The sequence below is a fragment of the Rhinatrema bivittatum genome, chromosome 1 (genome assembly GCF_901001135.1).
Source record: "Rhinatrema bivittatum chromosome 1, aRhiBiv1.1, whole genome shotgun sequence".
Taxonomy (NCBI): Eukaryota; Metazoa; Chordata; class Amphibia; order Gymnophiona; family Rhinatrematidae; genus Rhinatrema; species Rhinatrema bivittatum.
Genome location: NC_042615.1, coordinates 113,190,369 through 113,207,457, shown reverse-complemented (window position 1 = coordinate 113,207,457; position 17,089 = coordinate 113,190,369). Strand labels below are relative to the sequence as shown.

Sequence of the window (17,089 nt, the reverse complement as noted above, 5' to 3'; positions counted from 1 at the left end):
GCATATTCATTATGGATATTCTGAAACCAGACTGGTTAAGTCATGGTGTGCTTCCAGGACTGGTTGAAAACTACTGCTGTATTCACATTCTGCACACTCTCATTCTTTAGCATATTTCAGTGATTCTCAGCCCAAGCTTCAGGACACAACAAGCCAGTCAGGTTTTCAGGATATCCACAATGAATATGCATGAGAATTGCATGCACTGCTTCCATTGAATGCAAATCTATCTTATGCATATTCATTGCAGATATTCTGAAAACCTGACTGACTAGGTGTGCCCCAGGGACAAGGTTGGGAAACACCAGCATATTTTACTTTCTAAACATACCTAAAGTTTTCACCTAGCTTCCAGGCAAACATCACAAACTCTTGGAAGCAGAGTGATTTTCATCTCAATCTATCAATGAGATATTGAGATTTTTCAGTCTTCCTGGTGGCTCCCTTTGCTTTTTTTTTAATATCACTATTTTGTTTTGGAAATGGGTTTTACCTGTAACTTTGCTGTTGCAGTAGGTAACTAAGCAAGTATCAGCCAATGCTAAGCAGGTCAGATTCTGGTATGTAAGTCAACAAAAGCTTTGCTGGGTGTAGAAGAAAGGCCAGCTTTGTTCAGTCAGATCGGAGGAATTATGTGGGCTCTGTATACAAAGGTGGCCATGCCTCAGGAAAAAGAACGCAAAGTAAGTACCTTTCATCCATTTTAGACTGAAAGTCTGATTATTGCTTAACTAAAGAATTTTGAACATTCCTCACAATGATAAATCCATCACTGAAGACTGTAATAGCAGTTCACACACGGTAGCAACATTTCCAGTATCAGCACTATGTAGTTATAAATATTTTTGTGGTACTTGTATACCTTAATCTGTCTGTTGTTTAAAGTTTGAAAGAAACTTACATTTAGCCATCACAGTTCACAATAGTGCGAGGAAGCTGAACTATGTGTGAATACAGGGACTTAAAAATGATATTAGCAGTATAAGACTGTGGATTTAATTACTCACCTTTCCAAATCCAAGTTTAAGGTATGTTGCAAATTCAGGTATAGTGGGTATGTCCCTATCCCAGAGAGCTTACAATATAAATTGTACCTGAATTGCCCAAGATCACAAGAACTATTGGCAGGTTTCAAAACCTGACTTTTCTGCTTCTCAGCCTAATGTGCTAACCACCTGCCTTCACCTAGTGCATGAAATTTAGGGAACGTCAGTGTTTTTGGTTGTACATGATGGGATTTTTTTTTTAGCAATCCTGTAGCTGCAATTAACTAAAGTGACACATAATAGCATTGTTAATGAAATAACAGCGGCAAGCCCACCGCAAATGGAGGAATAAATAGTAAAGGATCAGGGGATCAAAAGGAAACTCTCATCCCTTTCATTCACGATAAAACAGCACAGTAGCAGAATTGCATAAAATCACAAATGATAGACTTCTAGGATAAAAACAGTGAATACCTGAAGAAGACTTGTGGAATCTGTCTGTAGAAGTTGTGATTGTCCAAAGGCAAGCTTATGATCCCATTGATGCAGCCTCCATTCAATTGTACACTATGCTTAGGCCTTCCACCTATCCTGTATTTGTGCTATGAGTCAGTCAGCAGTTTGTCCTTACTAGGAACATTTGGGATATGCTGGAAAATGCATTTTGATGTACAGGAATAATTTATGCAAAATGAGCATATCTCAGTTGATAGTACTACTGGCCAACCTGCAAGACACTGAAAATATATTTATTTCTATATGTCTATTGAATTTTTAATGAATATTGGTTTTATTAAATGCCTTGTTTTTGCAAACCCATATTATTCCTTTATTGCATTGCATTTTCCTGTTTATTTATTGTATTTTACATAGTAAACTAGTAAACCACAATAGATATAAACCAAAATCCAGCCTACCCAGAAGAGGTTTAGGGTTGTAATTGCTGCTCTGTGCAGGTTACTCCTATGTCTTCTGTTTAGAGTTGTAACTGCCACTCTATGCAGGTTACCCCCATGCAGAAACGTTGCAGCAAAACTTACCACAGGTTATCCTGGGTCTTCATTTCCATTCTCTAGGCCCGAGATCCCCAAACTAATAGACCATACTTAGCCCAGCAAGCTCATTTTTCTGGGGCCTCCCCCCTCCCCCCAAGCTTGCCCTTCGAGAGGCCAGATCTAGAGGAAGAAAGGCTGGCAGGGTTTTCAAGGCCTTGCCAGAAAGAGAAGATCCACTAGATATCACCCAAGATGTCAACTGCTGGTGAGGAGGTCAGGCCCCCACCAATAGGAGAAAAACCACCCAACCTGCAACTGGAAGGGAGGGAAAGGGAGAGGAGGGGAGGAAGTGTGGAAGGGGGAAGAGGGGAAGGAAAGTGGGAATGACAAGGAGGGGAGGGGACAGAGAAGAGGGAAGGGAGTATGCTATATATATGTATATTAGTCCTGGGGGAATTCTGCGCTACTGTGGAGCGCAGAATTTGTACAGAATTGCCATTTTCTGCGCAGAATTGCCAAACTATGTGCAGAAAATAGCAGAGGAGACTCCGGCATGCAGCGAACAGAGAGTGCGAAGATGAAGGCCCGCGTGTGTCGCGGGACATGCTCCGCTCACAGCAAAGATGAAGGCCTGGGCGCGCTGTTCGCTGTGAAAATGGAAGGCCCCCGTGTGCCGTGAACGAAGTGTGCTTCGCTCGCGGCGAAGATAAAGGCTCCGGTGAGAGTGAGTGAGTGAGTGAGTGTGTGTGTGTGTGTGTGTGTGTGTGTGTGAGAGAGAGAGGAGAGGGAAGGGGAGGGTGAAAGAGACTATGGGAGGTAAGAGAGTGGGGGTTGCTTAAGTGTGGGTTTCAGAGCGAGGGAGCCTATGTGAGGAAATTGTGAAGGGATTGTGTATGTGTGAGACAGAGCCTGTGTGAAGGAGTGCGTGAGAGAGAGACATAGGTAGCCTGTGTGAGAATGTATGTGTGAGAGAGAAAGGGAGCTTGTGTGGGTGTGTATGCAAGAGAGAGGGCCCTGTATGAGGGGATGTGTGTGTGTGTGAGAGAGTGAGGGAGCCTGTATGAGGGGGTGTGTATTAGAGATGTGCATCGTTTTTTGTGTTCGTGTCGTTCTTCATTTTTCAGCCGCCATGGAAAATGTCATTTTTTTTGGTTCGGGTCTTTTTTTTCGCGAAAAATTGATTTTTAGTTAGTGCGCGCTAACTTCCCGTTAGTGCGCGCTAACTCTTGTTAGCGCGCACTAACAAAAACCGTTAGATTTTGTTACTTTTTGTTAGTTTTTGTTAGTGCGCGCTAACGGGAGTTAGCGCGCACTAACGGGGAGTTAGCGCGCACTGACTCCCATTAGTGCGCACTAATCGGAAAAACGAAATTTTTGCGAAAAAACAGGAAAATCCTGATTTTTTTCGGGCTCCCTGAAACATGCCGAATTGGACAATTTCGTTGCAATTTTCCAATTCGGCAAAAATGAATGCACATCTCTAGTGTGTATGTGTACTAGAGAGAGGGAGGGAAGAGGGAGCCTGAGTGAGGGGCAGTACTGAGAATGGGGTCAAAGTCTGGAATTGGCGATAGAGTGGAAGGGGTTGAGCATAGTGGTGGAGGGGAGAGATACTTGCAGGTGGAGGAGTTGGGGCCTGAGAGGGCAAAGTGGCCAGGAGAGTAGGGAGAGCGAGTGGAAGGGACACTCTTACAGTGAATTTCTAGGGAAATTTCTGTATTAATTTAAAATGTAATTACTTAAAGACTAACACAGAAGCAATTTCTCCCAAAATTAAATCCACAACCATATAATAGAGAGGGAAAATGAATCACTGTTTATAAAGTCTTCAACAACTCTTTTTTTTCTGAGGACAACGATATCAGAACAAAGTACCTTGTGTGTAATCCACTGTCTCTCGCCCGCAATGGGCCTCAAACAGAATCAGCCATCTCGGCACTATATTTCAACCATTTATCATTGCCTCATAAACGTTTCAACTTATCCACCGATTATTTTATTATTTTTTTGTTCTTTATTTTCATAATACCCATAAATATTTATCCTATATTTTATCATATTAAAAATCAAATACTTAGCTCCCACTGTAGCGTTCACACTTTACCCAACATGGACCATGTTTCGGCCAGCACAGCCTTCATCAGGGGACACCTTATGTATTTGTTACAAATTGGATGCCTTCACCACTATTCCCTTATCCGAGGAGAAAGATCAATGATCTGCTTGGGTGTCTATGAGAATGATTTGCTTTCTGCTCGGATGAGGGAATAGTGGTGAAGGCGTCCAATTTGTAACAAATACATAAGGTGTCCCCTGATGAAGGCTGTGCTGGCCGAAACATGATCTATGTTAGGTAATGTGGGAGCTAAGTATTTGATTCTTAATATGATAAAATATAGGATAAATATTTATTAGGGATGTGAATCGTTTTTCAACGATTAAAATTATCGTCCGATAATGTTTATATCGTCTTAAATCGTTATAGAACACGATACAATAGAAATTCTAACGATTTATCGTTAAAAATCGTTAAATCGTGTTAGTGCGCACTAACTCGAGTTAGTGCGCACTAACTCCCCGTTAGTGCGCACTAACTCGATTTAGTGCGCACTAACTGAAAATGATACAAATAAACACTTTCCAGGTCACTGAAGGTCAGTTAGGAATGAATATGTGTTCCTATTGGCTGGCTGCCCTCTTATCTATTGATGTTACCAAGGTTACCACTGAGGTGATGGTTGGGGGGATGGGAAATGGAACTGGAAACTAACGAACACCAACAGAAAATGAAACAAAGTGTTCACACTTCCCAGGTCAGTAAAGGTCACTTAGGAATGAATATGTATGTATGTATTCCTATTGGCTGGCTGTGCTCTTATCTATTGATGTTACCAATATGGTTGGGGGGATGTGAAATGGAAACAGTTGGAAGCTTGACAAAAAAAGTAATGTAATGATCAGCACTCACGTGACTAGAACTTGTTTGTTTATTATTTTTGTTAGCAGGCACCTGAAATGCTAGTGCATGTTGAATTTGCCAATCACTGTGCATTTTAGAAAGGTGGTCCTGGCTGGAACTGTACACAGTTCAAATATATGTAATTGATTGTTGGTAAGTGTATTTTTTAAGTAGCCACACTGGCACCAGTATGTTTACTTTTCCTCCTACTTAACTCACTAGCTCAGCTTTGTAAGAAGGGCTTCTCTGCTTGTGTGTTGTTTTTGTTTGGTGTGAGGAGAGCAGAAACATCAGATCTTTATTCAATCTACTACAGTCATCTCTTACAGTGCCCTATCCCTATTAATACCAGGAGTGTTGTGATCTTCCTGCACACAGTGCCCTAACCCTGATACCAGTCTGAGACAGCTCCCTCCCTGCATTACTAGTGAGAGGCTGGCTTCACAGACAGGGGGGAGCTGCCTGACCCTCACTCCTGACTTCCCCCATGTCCCAGCTAGTGAATGGTGTGTGGGTGAGGGGGGGGGGGGAGGATGGTGAAGTCTGAGACAGCTCCCTCCCTGCATTACTAGTGAGAGGCTGGCTTCACAGACAGGGGGGAGCTGCCTGACCCTCACTCCTGACTTCCCCCATGTCCCAGCTAGTGAATGGTGTGTGGGTGAGGGGGGGGGGGGGGGAAGGATGGTGAAGTCTGAGACAGCTCCCTCCCTGCATTACTAGTGAGAGGCTGGCTTCGCAGACAGGGGGGAGCTGCCTGACCCTCACTCCTGACTTCCCCCATGCCCCAGCTAGTGAATGGTGTGTGGGTGAGGGGGGGGGGGGAGGATGGTGAAGTCTGAGCAGCTCCCTCCCTGCATTACTAGTGAGAGGCTGGCTTCACAGACAGGGGGGAGCTGCCTGACCTTCACTCCTGACTTCCCCCATGTCCCAGCTAGTGAATGGTGTGTGGGTGAGGGGGGGGGGGAGGATGGTGAAGTCTGAGACAGCTCCCTCCCTGCATTACTAGTGAGAGGCTGGCTTCACAGACAGGGGGGAGCTGCCTGACCCTCACTCCTGACTTCCCCCATGTCCCAGCTAGTGAATGGTGTGTGGGTGAGGGGGGGGGGGGGGAGGATGGTGAAGTCTGAGACAGCTCCCTCCCTGCATTACTAGTGAGAGGCTGGCTTCACAGACAGGGGGGAGCTGCCTGACCCTCACTCCTGACTTCCCCCATGTCCCAGCTAGTGAATGGTGTGTGGGTGAGGGGGGGGGGGGGGAGGATGGTGAAGTCTGAGACAGCTCCCTCCCTGCATTACTAGTGAGAGGCTGGCTTCACAGACAGGGGGGAGCTGCCTGTCCCTCACTCCTGACTTCCCCCATGTCCCAGCTAGTGAATGGTGTGTGGGTGAGGGGGGGGGGGGTGGATGGTGAAGTCTGAGACAGCTCCCTCCCTGCATTACTAGTGAGAGGCTGGCTTCACAGACAGGGGGGAGCTGCCTGACCCTCACTCCTGACTTCCCCCATGTCCCAGCTAGTGAATGGTGTGTGGGTGAGGGGGGGGGGGAGGATGGTGAAGTCTGAGACAGCTCCCTCCCTGCATTACTAGTGAGAGGCTGGCTTCACAGACAGGGGGGAGCTGCCTGACCCTCACTCCTGACTTCCCCCATGTCCCAGCTAGTGAATGGTGTGTGGGTGAGGGGGGGGGGGGGAGGATGGTGAAGTCTGAGACAGCTCCCTCCCTGCATTACTAGTGAGAGGCTGGCTTCACAGACAGGGGGGAGCTGCCTGACCCTCACTCCTGACTTCCCCCATGTCCCAGCTAGTGAATGGTGTGTGGGTGAGGGGGGGGGGGGAGGATGGTGAAGTCTGAGACAGCTCCCTCCCTGCATTACTAGTGAGAGGCTGGCTTCACAGACAGGGGGGAGCTGCCTGTCCCTCACTCCTGACTTCCCCCATGTCCCAGCTAGTGAATGGTGTGTGGGTGAGGGGGGGGGGTGGATGGTGAAGTCTGAGACAGCTCCCTCCCTGCATTACTAGTGAGAGGCTGGCTTCACAGACAGGGGGGAGCTGCCTGACCCTCACTCCTGACTTCCCCCATGTCCCAGCTAGTGAATGGTGTGTGGGTGAGGGGGGGGGGGGGGAGGATGGTGAAGTCTGAGACAGCTCCCTCCCTGCATTACTAGTGAGAGGCTGGCTTCACAGACAGGGGGGAGCTGCCTGACCCTCACTCCTGACTTCCCCCATGTCCCAGCTAGTGAATGGTGTGTGGGTGAGGGGGGGGGGGGGGAGGATGGTGAAGTCTGAGACAGCTCCCTCCCTGCATTACTAGTGAGAGGCTGGCTTCACAGACAGGGGGGAGCTGCCTGACCCTCACTCCTGACTTCCCCCATGTCCCAGCTAGTGAATGGTGTGTGGGTGAGGGGGGGGGGGGAGGATGGTGAAGTGTGAGACAGCTCCCTCCCTGCATTACTAGTGAGAGGCTGGCTTCACAGACAGGGGGGAGCTGCCTGTCCCTCACTCCTGACTTCCCCCATGTCCCAGCTAGTGAATGGTGTGTGGGTGAGGGGGGGGGGGTGGATGGTGAAGTCTGAGACAGCTCCCTCCCTGCATTACTAGTGAGAGGCTGGCTTCACAGACAGGGGGGAGCTGCCTGACCCTCACTCCTGACTTCCCCCATGTCCCAGCTAGTGAATGGTGTGTGGGTGAGGGGGGGGGGAGGATGGTGAAGTCTGAGACAGCTCCCTCCCTGCATTACTAGTAAGAGGCTGGCTTCGCAGACAGGGGGGAGCTGCCTGACCCTCACTCCTGACTTCCCCCATGTCCCAGCTAGTGAATGGTGTGTGGGTGGGGGGGGGGGGGGGGAGGATGGTGAAGTCTGAGACAGCTCCCTCCCTGCATTACTAGTGAGAGGCTGGCTTCACAGACAGGGGGGAGCTGCCTGACCCTCACTCCTGACTTCCCCCATGTCCCAGCTAGTGAATGGTGTGTGGGTGAGGGGGGGGGGAGGATGGTGAAGTCTGAGACAGCTCCCTCCCTGCATTACTAGTGAGAGGCTGGCTTCACAGACAGGGGGGAGCTGCCTGTCCCTCACTCCTGACTTCCCCCATGTCCCAGCTAGTGAATGGTGTGTGGGTGAGGGGGGGGGGGGGTGGATGGTGAAGTCTGAGACAGCTCCCTCCCTGCATTACTAGTGAGAGGCTGGCTTCACAGACAGGGGGGAGCTGCCTGACCCTCACTCCTCCGGGGTATTGTGATCTTCCTGCACACAGTGCCCTATCCCTGATACCAGGGGTGTTGTGATCTTCCTGCATGCAGTGCCCTATCCCTATTAATACCAGGAGTGTTGTGATCTTCCTGCATGCAGTGCCCTATCCCTGATATCGGGATGTGTGCAAGAAGATCACAACACCCCCGGTATCAGGAATAGGGCACTGTGTGCAGGAAGATCACAACACCCCCAGTATCAGGAATAGGGCACTGTGTGCAGGAAGATCACAACACCCCTGGTATTAGGGATAGGGCACTGTGTGCAGGAAGATCACAACACTCCTGGTATTAATAGGGATAGGGCACTGTGTGCAGGAAGATCACAATACCCCTGGTATCAGGGTTAGGGCACAAGTTCTAGTCACATTGACTGATCACATTACTTGTTTTGTCAAGCTACCAACTGTTTCCATTTCCCATCCCCCATATACTGTCAGTAGGAAACTTGGTAACATGAATAAATAAGAGGGCAGCCAATAGGAATACATATTCATTCCTAAACTGACCTTAACTGACCTGAAAAGTGTCAAATTGTATCATTTTCAGTTAGTGCGCACTAACTCCCAGTTAGTGCGCACTAACTCCCAGTTAGTGCGCACTAACTCGAGTTAGTGCGCACTAATCGGAAAAAACGATTTTTAACGATTTTTTAACTAAAAAATCGTGCCTAAGACGATTTTCTTGCCCTGCCACACGATTTCTATCGTTAAGACGATATGGAAAACGATTCACATCCCTAATATTTATGGGTATTATGAAAATAAAAAACAAAAAATTAATAAAATAATTGGTGGATAAGTTGAAATGTTTATGAGGCAATGATAAATGGTTGAAATATAGTGCCGAGACAGCTGATACTGTTTGAGGCCCATTGCGGGTGAGAGACAGTGAATTACACACAAGGTACTTTATTCTGATATCGTTGTCCTCAGAAAAAAGAGTTGTTGAAGACTTTATAAATAGTGATAAATTTTCCCTCTCTATTATCTGGTTGTGGATTACTTAAAGACTGTCATGTTAATTGTGTTATTTTGACCAATATAAAGTTTGCAGAATTTTAAATTGTTTGCGCAGAATTCCCCCAGGAGTAATATATACAGTACATAGGCACACACATACACATACATATACCTCCCCAAATATACATCTTTGATAACCTCACTCATCGTATTCCTTTCAGATCATTTATATATATATTGAAAAGCACCGGTCCAAGTACAGATCCCTGAGGAACTGCACTGTTTACCCTTTTCCACTGAGAAAATTGACCATTTAATCCTACTCTCTGTTTCCTGTCTTTTAACCAGTTTGTAATCCATAAAAGGACATTGCCTCCTATCCCATGACTTTTTAGTTTTCTTAGAAGCCTCTCATGAGGGACTTTGTCAAACACCTTCTGAAAATCCAAATACACTACATCTACCAGTTCACCTTTATCCACATGTTTATTAACACCTTCAAAAAAATGAAGCAGATTTGTTATGCAAGACTTCCCTTGGATAAATCCATGTTGACTTGGTTCCATTAAACCATGTTTTTCTATATGCTCTACAATTTTGATCTTTAGAATAGTTTCCACTATTTTTCCCAGCACTGAAGTCAGGCTCACTGGTCTATAGTTACCTGGATCACCCCTGGAGCCCTTTTTAAATATTGGGGTTACATTGACTACCCTCCAGTCTTCAGGTACAAAGGATGATTTTAATGATAGGTTACAAATTTTAACGAATAGTTCAGAAATTTCATTTTTGAGTTCTTTTAGTACCCTAGAATGCATACATCTGGACCAGGTGATTTGCTACTCTTTAGTTTGTCAATATGGCCTACTACATCTTCCCGGTTCACAGTGATTTGGTTTAGTTCATCTGACTCATCACCCTTGAAAACTATCTCCGGAACTGATATCTCCTCAACATCCTCATTAGTAAACACGGAAGCAAAGTATTCATTTAGTCTTTCTGCAATGGCCTTATCTTCCCTACGAGCCCCTTTAACCCCTCGGTCATCTAATGGTCCAAATGACTCCCTCACAGGTTTCTTGCTTCGGATATATTTAAAAAAGTTTTTATTATGAGTTTTTGCTTAGTGTAGGAGGAAACATATGTTTTGATTCTAGTCTCCTGTTTTGCATTGCATGCAGGTGGTCTTGGCATTTCCAGTCCACGTTTTATTTGCATATTTGTAATTTGTGGTCCTTTATTCTATATTTGGTGAAGTCAGGTCTGTCTGAGTTCTGTGTGTATGTGACTGAGATGAGGTACTTTACTAGAGGTTTGTATCAGCCTTGTTACATTTTCTCAATATGATATTGCACTAGTGGTGAACTGCTGCCTTTTCATGGGTAGGGCTATTGTAGTTTCATTTCTTGGAGTTAGTGCTGTTGAGGTATGGCAGGTTTGATAGATGTGTACAACGTAGGGTTTGTTTGTATTTTACAATACACCTGGCAAGAGAAGAAGTTTGTGATGCTGTTATTAAGATGTCACCAGTATCAGAATATCTTTTTTTGTATGATGAGTTGTACAGGGAAATGTCTTAGTTCTGCTCTGCACCCATTGTTAGGAAATGGGGGACTCCTGTGGATGCAGAGCATATGCATATATTAAGTCCCTTGCTGGTTATGTGAGCATTAATTCTCAGGTGTGTCCTGATAGAAAAAAGGTTGAGAACCACTGCTCTAGACAGCCTCTGAATAACCTAAATATGCATGCTTTTGATTTTTTAAGCTGAAATAATAAATTACAGCTTATATTTTACATTCTTAAATACTCCAAGTTTTTAAATAATGGATCCTTAGGAAGAATTCACATTATGGAGTTTTAACAGCAATTTTAACCTAAAATCATAGATACATCTGAGGTCTAGTTGGAAGGTCCTACAATTAGGGGTGCTTTTGCTATTTGTCTTGAGAAATGGTACAATATTCTTTCATGTGTCATCTTAAAATTATCATTGTATTGTTCAAGGATCCTGTCCATTGTGTGTCAGTGCACTGAGGATGAATATTGAGTTTTCCTGAATATCTACTGCTATAAAAGGGAATATTTGTTGGGTGCCACCTGTGCTGTTCAACATTCCTGTAAATGCTTGGTGGTTATAGATGCCATTAAATATTTATTTTATGATCCTGCTCAATTGAGAAACCTCACAGATGCTAGATGTAATAGCACTCCTTAGCTTGACCTAGTGCTGTAATAGGCATCTTTGTATATGGATGGCAGTTAGTCTGCTTAGTTCTATAGCCTTATTTTATGTTATTTTTTTCCAACTCTTTTATGTAGGCCTAGCCCCCGGGCTTCTAATTTCTTCTTCCCCCTTCTCTATATAGTGGTTTAATTAGGCTTATGTAATTTGTTAGCAACTTGCTATTTCACATTTTGTATTTTTTTCACTATATACATTTGTATAATACTGATTTTTCTCTCAAATAAGTTATATATACAGTATTTATTATTCTTAAATTATACAAAATATAAATAAAAAAGGGAATATTTGTGTGCTATCCAAAAATGTATTTGGGTTAATCAGATTGAAAAATATTTAGAGCGCACTGTAGGCAAAGCCACCATATACTCTCCCTTCTACCCTCATAGGTTTATTCCCCTCCCCCAAGCTATAGGGGTTTTGTTTGACCACCCATCACCTCCATCCTGATCAGATTTAGTCTGTGTGGCCTCCCTTGTAGCCACATAGTTCCCTTTATGCAGCAAGCCACCGACCATGGGGTCCTTCACTGTGTCGATGTCTGTATCTCATGGTCCCGGGCCCAGCACTGTATCTGCGACCTGCTGTGGCCTCCCAGTAGGGCTCCTGATGTCCTGCTCTTCTGTTGCATCCTGCTGCTCTGACATCATAAAAAGCATCACACTCCTCTGAGCAGGTGCCTGCTTCCTGTGTCTAGCTGTTCCTGATTTTGACTACCATTTGAGATCCAGCCTAGTTCCTAACCATGCTCCATCTGTTGGCTGCCTTGATCCTTGCTTGTCTCCTGCTACTGAACGGATTCCATCTGCCTCAACCTTCTCTGCCTAACTACGTCTTTACCTCATTATTCTATTCCATGTCTTGGTCCTGTCAATTAGTGGTCCTAGGGTCCACTCTTCCAAGCCTGTGACTCTTTATCTTGTATGGAAGAAAAAATTGAATTTTTATTTTATTTCCTTCCCATGGAAAATCAAGGGAACTATGTGAAGCTATCTTGTTTCCTGTTAGAAACAGAGAAATATGGTGGCCCAAAAAGACCATCTCCATAGGTATTAGCACAAACTGCCAGAATTGTTGTATTTCCTACCTACAAGAGAGAGAGAGAGAGAGACTAGCTATAAGGCTCTCATACTAGGTAGGTATTTATACCTCTATATGAGGCCCACCTAGTAACTCGAGGTGAGGTTTAGGTAGGAGTGTAGGGGTTAGGGGCCACTTTGATATTCAAAGTGAGACGTATGAACAGACCTTCGGAGTGAGGAAACTCAACCAAAGATGAGATTTGTGCAATGTTCTCTCAACCTAGCTTGATGGACTCTACCTTGGTATCATCAAACTAGGTTGAGAGAACATTGCACAAATCTCATCTTTGGTTGAGTTTCTCACTCCGAAGGTCATCAAATCTTCACAAGAGAGCATTGTTCTGTTCATACGTCTCACTTTGAATGTCAAAGGAATCAGCCTTTAAATGTTCCAAAACTTAAACAGGATTAATTTTTATTTTTTAAACTAAAATTACATTTTTGCAAAAATTATACCCCTTTCCTGGAAAGAGAAGTAGGTTGGAGGGGTCGTTGTGCCCTTTGGGGAGGGGGAAGGGAAGGGGCAGTGGTTAAAGTTTCTGTTTCCATATCCAAGGACTCTGTTATCTCTGCCAGTTGATCTTGAAGGTGGAGCAGCAGTACAAGAGAAAAAAGAACAATCAGACAGATTTATTTATGCCTCACACGCTACATAGAATGCAGCAGGCACAAAGTAGGAAGGAAGGCGGAATATACACCTAGAACTCCTATAAAAGGCACCTCTTCCCCTCCAGAGCAGGCCCAAGGTAGTGTCTGGACTGGACAATAGGAATCCTTTGTAGAGTTTGCTTCATGCCATGGCTGCTCCGTAGAAAACAGAACAGAAAAGATGAGAAGAAAGGAATATACAAAGGAGTAACAGTTATATTTACAGGCATGAGCACAGAATGGAAAGGTAGCGTAACCCCCATCTCCAGCTGCAGTTCTAACAATGATTGGGCCATAAACACATTTTTATCCTTGGGGCTGGATCACATGGGCTAGCTCTTTACACAAGTCTCTATCCCCTAGGGCCTGAGTCCTTTATTGGTGGGGGGGGAAAGGAAACCTCCTTTCAGGGCCCAGAGTGACAGGGGTGCCTTTGGATTTCTTCCCCAGAAGAGGTAAAGTTCTTTTTCCCCACTGTGGATGTTGTAATACCAGTGTTCTAAATTCTCAACTGATGGGTAATCAGCTTGGCCATTGGCCTGGAGATGCTAAGCAGTGGTTAGACTGATGGAGATCCCAAACGTTTTACACAGTGAACACCAGTAGCGGGCGATAAACTGAGGCCCTCTGTCTGAGATGATATCTTCAGGCAATCCATGGAAGGAAGAACAGACGTGCAAGTTCAGGCACAGAGGGCAAACTAGGAAGCGGAACAAAATGAGCCATCTTGGAGAACCTGTCCTTGACCACCTAGATGGCAGTGTTCCTCTTAAATATCGGAAGGTCCACCACAAAATTGGTGGACAAATGAGTCCAGGGTTCTTTGGGGGCAGACAATGGTTGCAGTAGCCCCCAAGGTCGGCCCACGGGTGAATTTTGCTGAGCACACGTGGGGCAGGAATCCACATAGGCATGTGTGTTGGAAGACATGGTGGGCCATCAATAGTAGTGCTGTAAGAGGGACATAGTCCGTGCGCCCAGGATGGCCAGCTACTCGGGAGTCGTATGCCCATTGTAGCACTTTCTCATGAAGACTGCGAGGTACCACCATTATCCCGGCAGGCACAATCATGATGGCAGACAAGGAGATGCTGGCTTGGTTGATGATGTGCCGAGGCTCTTCTTGGGAATCCTTAGATTCGAACGAGCGGGACAAGGCAAATGTTTCTCAGCTGGACGATAATGTAGGTCAAAATCAAACCGGGTAAAGAACAATGCCCAGTGGGCCTGGCGAGAGTTCAAGCACTGTGCGCATCTGAGATGCTCCAGGTTCTTATAATCTGTGAATATTGTGAACTGATGCTTAGTGCCCTCCAGCCAGGGGCACCATTCTTCAAGGGCGAGTTTGTTCACAAGGCGTTCTCGATCCTTGATGCTATAATTTTGCTCCGCAGGGTAGAACTTATATGAGTAAAAGGAACACGGAGGAGGCAGGCAGGTGAGAACTGGCTTTTCTACTCATTGAGCGGTCTCCTCTCAATTTCATGCTTAATTCCTTTGAATGACCAGCTGGACCCGGGGGTGATTTGATTGGCCCCAACGGTGTAACATCTCAAGACGCTGCTTTCCTATTGGCTACCTACGGGAGGAGAACCAGGAAGTGACTATAAAAGCCTCGGCGTCTGCCTAGGAAAATTGAGGCAGGCAGGTGAGAACTGGCTTTTCTACTACCTGAGCGGTCTCCTCTCAATTTCATGCTTAATTCCTTTGAATGACCAGCTGGACCCGGGGGTGATTTGATTGGCCCCAACGGTGTAACATCTCAAGACGCTGCTTTCCTATTGGCTACCTACGGGAGGAGAACCAGGAAGTGACTATAAAAGCCTCGGCGTCTGCCTAGGAAAATTGAGGCAGGCAGGTGAGAACTGGCTTTTCTACTACCTGAGCGGTCTCCTCTCAATTTCATGCTTAATTCCTTTGAATGACCAGCTGGACCCGGGGGTGATTTGATTGGCCCCAACGGTGTAACATCTCAAGACGCTGCTTTCCTATTGGCTACCTACGGGAGGAGAACCAGGAAGTGACTATAAAAGCCTCGGCGTCTGCCTAGGAAAATTGAGGCAGGCAGGTGAGAACTGGCTTTTCTACTACCTGAGCGGTCTCCTCTCAATTTCATGCTTAATTCCTTTGAATGACCAGCTGGACCCGGGGGTGATTTGATTGGCCCCAACGGTGTAACATCTCAAGATGCTGCTTTCCTATTGGCTACCTACGGGAGGAGAACCAGGAAGTGACTATAAAAGCCTCGGCGTCTGTGGCGCGCAGACGACGCCGGCGCGTAGCTTAAGCCGCGCGCGCTCAAGGGGCGCGCACGTCAAAGCAGGGCTTTGACGGGCTTCGACGGAATTCGCCGGGATTTGCCTATAAAGTTTCAAATTCGTCTCAGGTAGGAACATAAGGCTTAGTTTAACCTGCTGCCTTCGTTTTGTGAAATCCTTATAAATTAATATCACATTACCAATACTTTTTGAAGTCCTAAGTTTAGTTATTTTATTATTTCCTTGATATGCCGCACACCAAACGGAAGGCCAGGATAAGGCCCGTTGGTGAGACGGCTGCACAAGACCTCGGACAGAAAACAGTATTGGAGTGGTTGGACCCTAAGAAAATCCCGTATGAGCAGGCTGCTGTAGATGAAATCCTAGAACGGAGCATTTCATCTCTAGCCAATGAAACAACATTAAGCCCGGGAGCGCCGGTTCCACCAACACCACCTGGTGGGGGGAATTCCCCGGATATACCAGGTGGCCTACATGAGGAGACTTTTATCCCACAGGACAAACAAGGGAAATTGGGGAATTTAAATGAAAATATGGAACCCTCTAAGCAGAAGGTACAATTATCAGGAGAACTTGATTCCATGGAAACTCTTAATATTTCACCAAAAGAGTTTAGTACACCAAAGAATGATGAGGTGGAAAAAGGAGATCAAGAGAATATCAGTGTAATTATCAAGAGAGATAGTTTGCCAAAAAAACCAGCAAATATTACTCTAGAAACTCTGTGGAATTATTTGGCAAAATTAGATACATCTATAAATAACTTAACAGAGGTTGTTCTGAAAACTACTAAATCGCTTGCATTGAATACTAATGAAATAGGGAAGCAAAAAGATATGTTAAATGATATGGGAGATCGTGTTTCATGTGTTGAAAAAATCCAAGTCCATCAGATAAAAGTTGAAGATGAAGTTAATAAAAGAATAGAGAATTTAGAGAACACTGTAAGATCATTGAATTTAAGGGTTAATAATTTTCCTTTTTCTAATAAATTGGACCCACTAGAGTTATTCAGGAATTATTTAATGCAGATATTAAAATTTCCTGAAAAAACACTGCCGGTAATTGTAAAAGCTTTTTACCTGGGGGATAAAAAGATAAAAACTGTAATGGGAGAAAAACTAGAAGATGTAAAGGTGAAAGATAGTGGAGAAGAGTCAATTGACTTATCTGATTTGCTTCAGAAATCGCAGGATGAATTAGAAATAAATATAAGGAGAACACTCTTGGTTCAACTAGCCTTTTCCACAGATAAGGAAAATATTTTGAGAGCTTTTTTCCAGAATAGAGTTATTAATTTCTATGGCCAAAAGGTATGGATCTTTCCTGATCTAACTCGTGCCACACAAGTTCGTAGGAAAGCCTTTCTGCAATATAGGAAAACAATTGTGGATAAAGGGGGATATTTTAGTTTAAGATACCCATGTAAATGTAATGTTAGGTTAGAGGGTAAGACATATTCCTTTGTAGATCCGGTGGGTCTTAAAGATCTCCTCGAAGGAAAATAGACCGGCATTAGAGAAAATTGGGTCCTAAATGTGATAATATTTGAAAAGATAGTTTCTTTCTTTCTTTTCCTTTTTAACCGTTCAGAGATAAGTAAGGATTTCACTTATTTACCTAAATATAATCATGTAAGTTAACTGCTGGATGAGATGATGTTATTCCTTAATGTGGATTTATATTTGAG

The 17,089-nt window shown here is 44.8% G+C and overlaps 1 protein-coding gene across 5 annotated transcripts in view; it reads left to right on the top strand.

Annotated features, from left to right (window-relative positions):
- The first annotated feature begins 433 nt into the window (after positions 1-433).
- The window catches only part of LOC115079042 (NACHT and WD repeat domain-containing protein 2-like), a 247,792-nt gene continuing 231,136 nt past the window's right edge, over positions 434-17,089 (top strand). For 3 of the 5 annotated variants that reach the window (XM_029582254.1, XM_029582429.1, XM_029582341.1), the window contains exon 1: positions 434-683. The gene's annotated coding sequence lies outside the window, so the exon portion shown is untranslated. The remainder of the gene's footprint in view (positions 684-17,089) is intronic. The other 2 variants (XM_029582083.1, XM_029582174.1) reach the window with 1 other exon arrangement.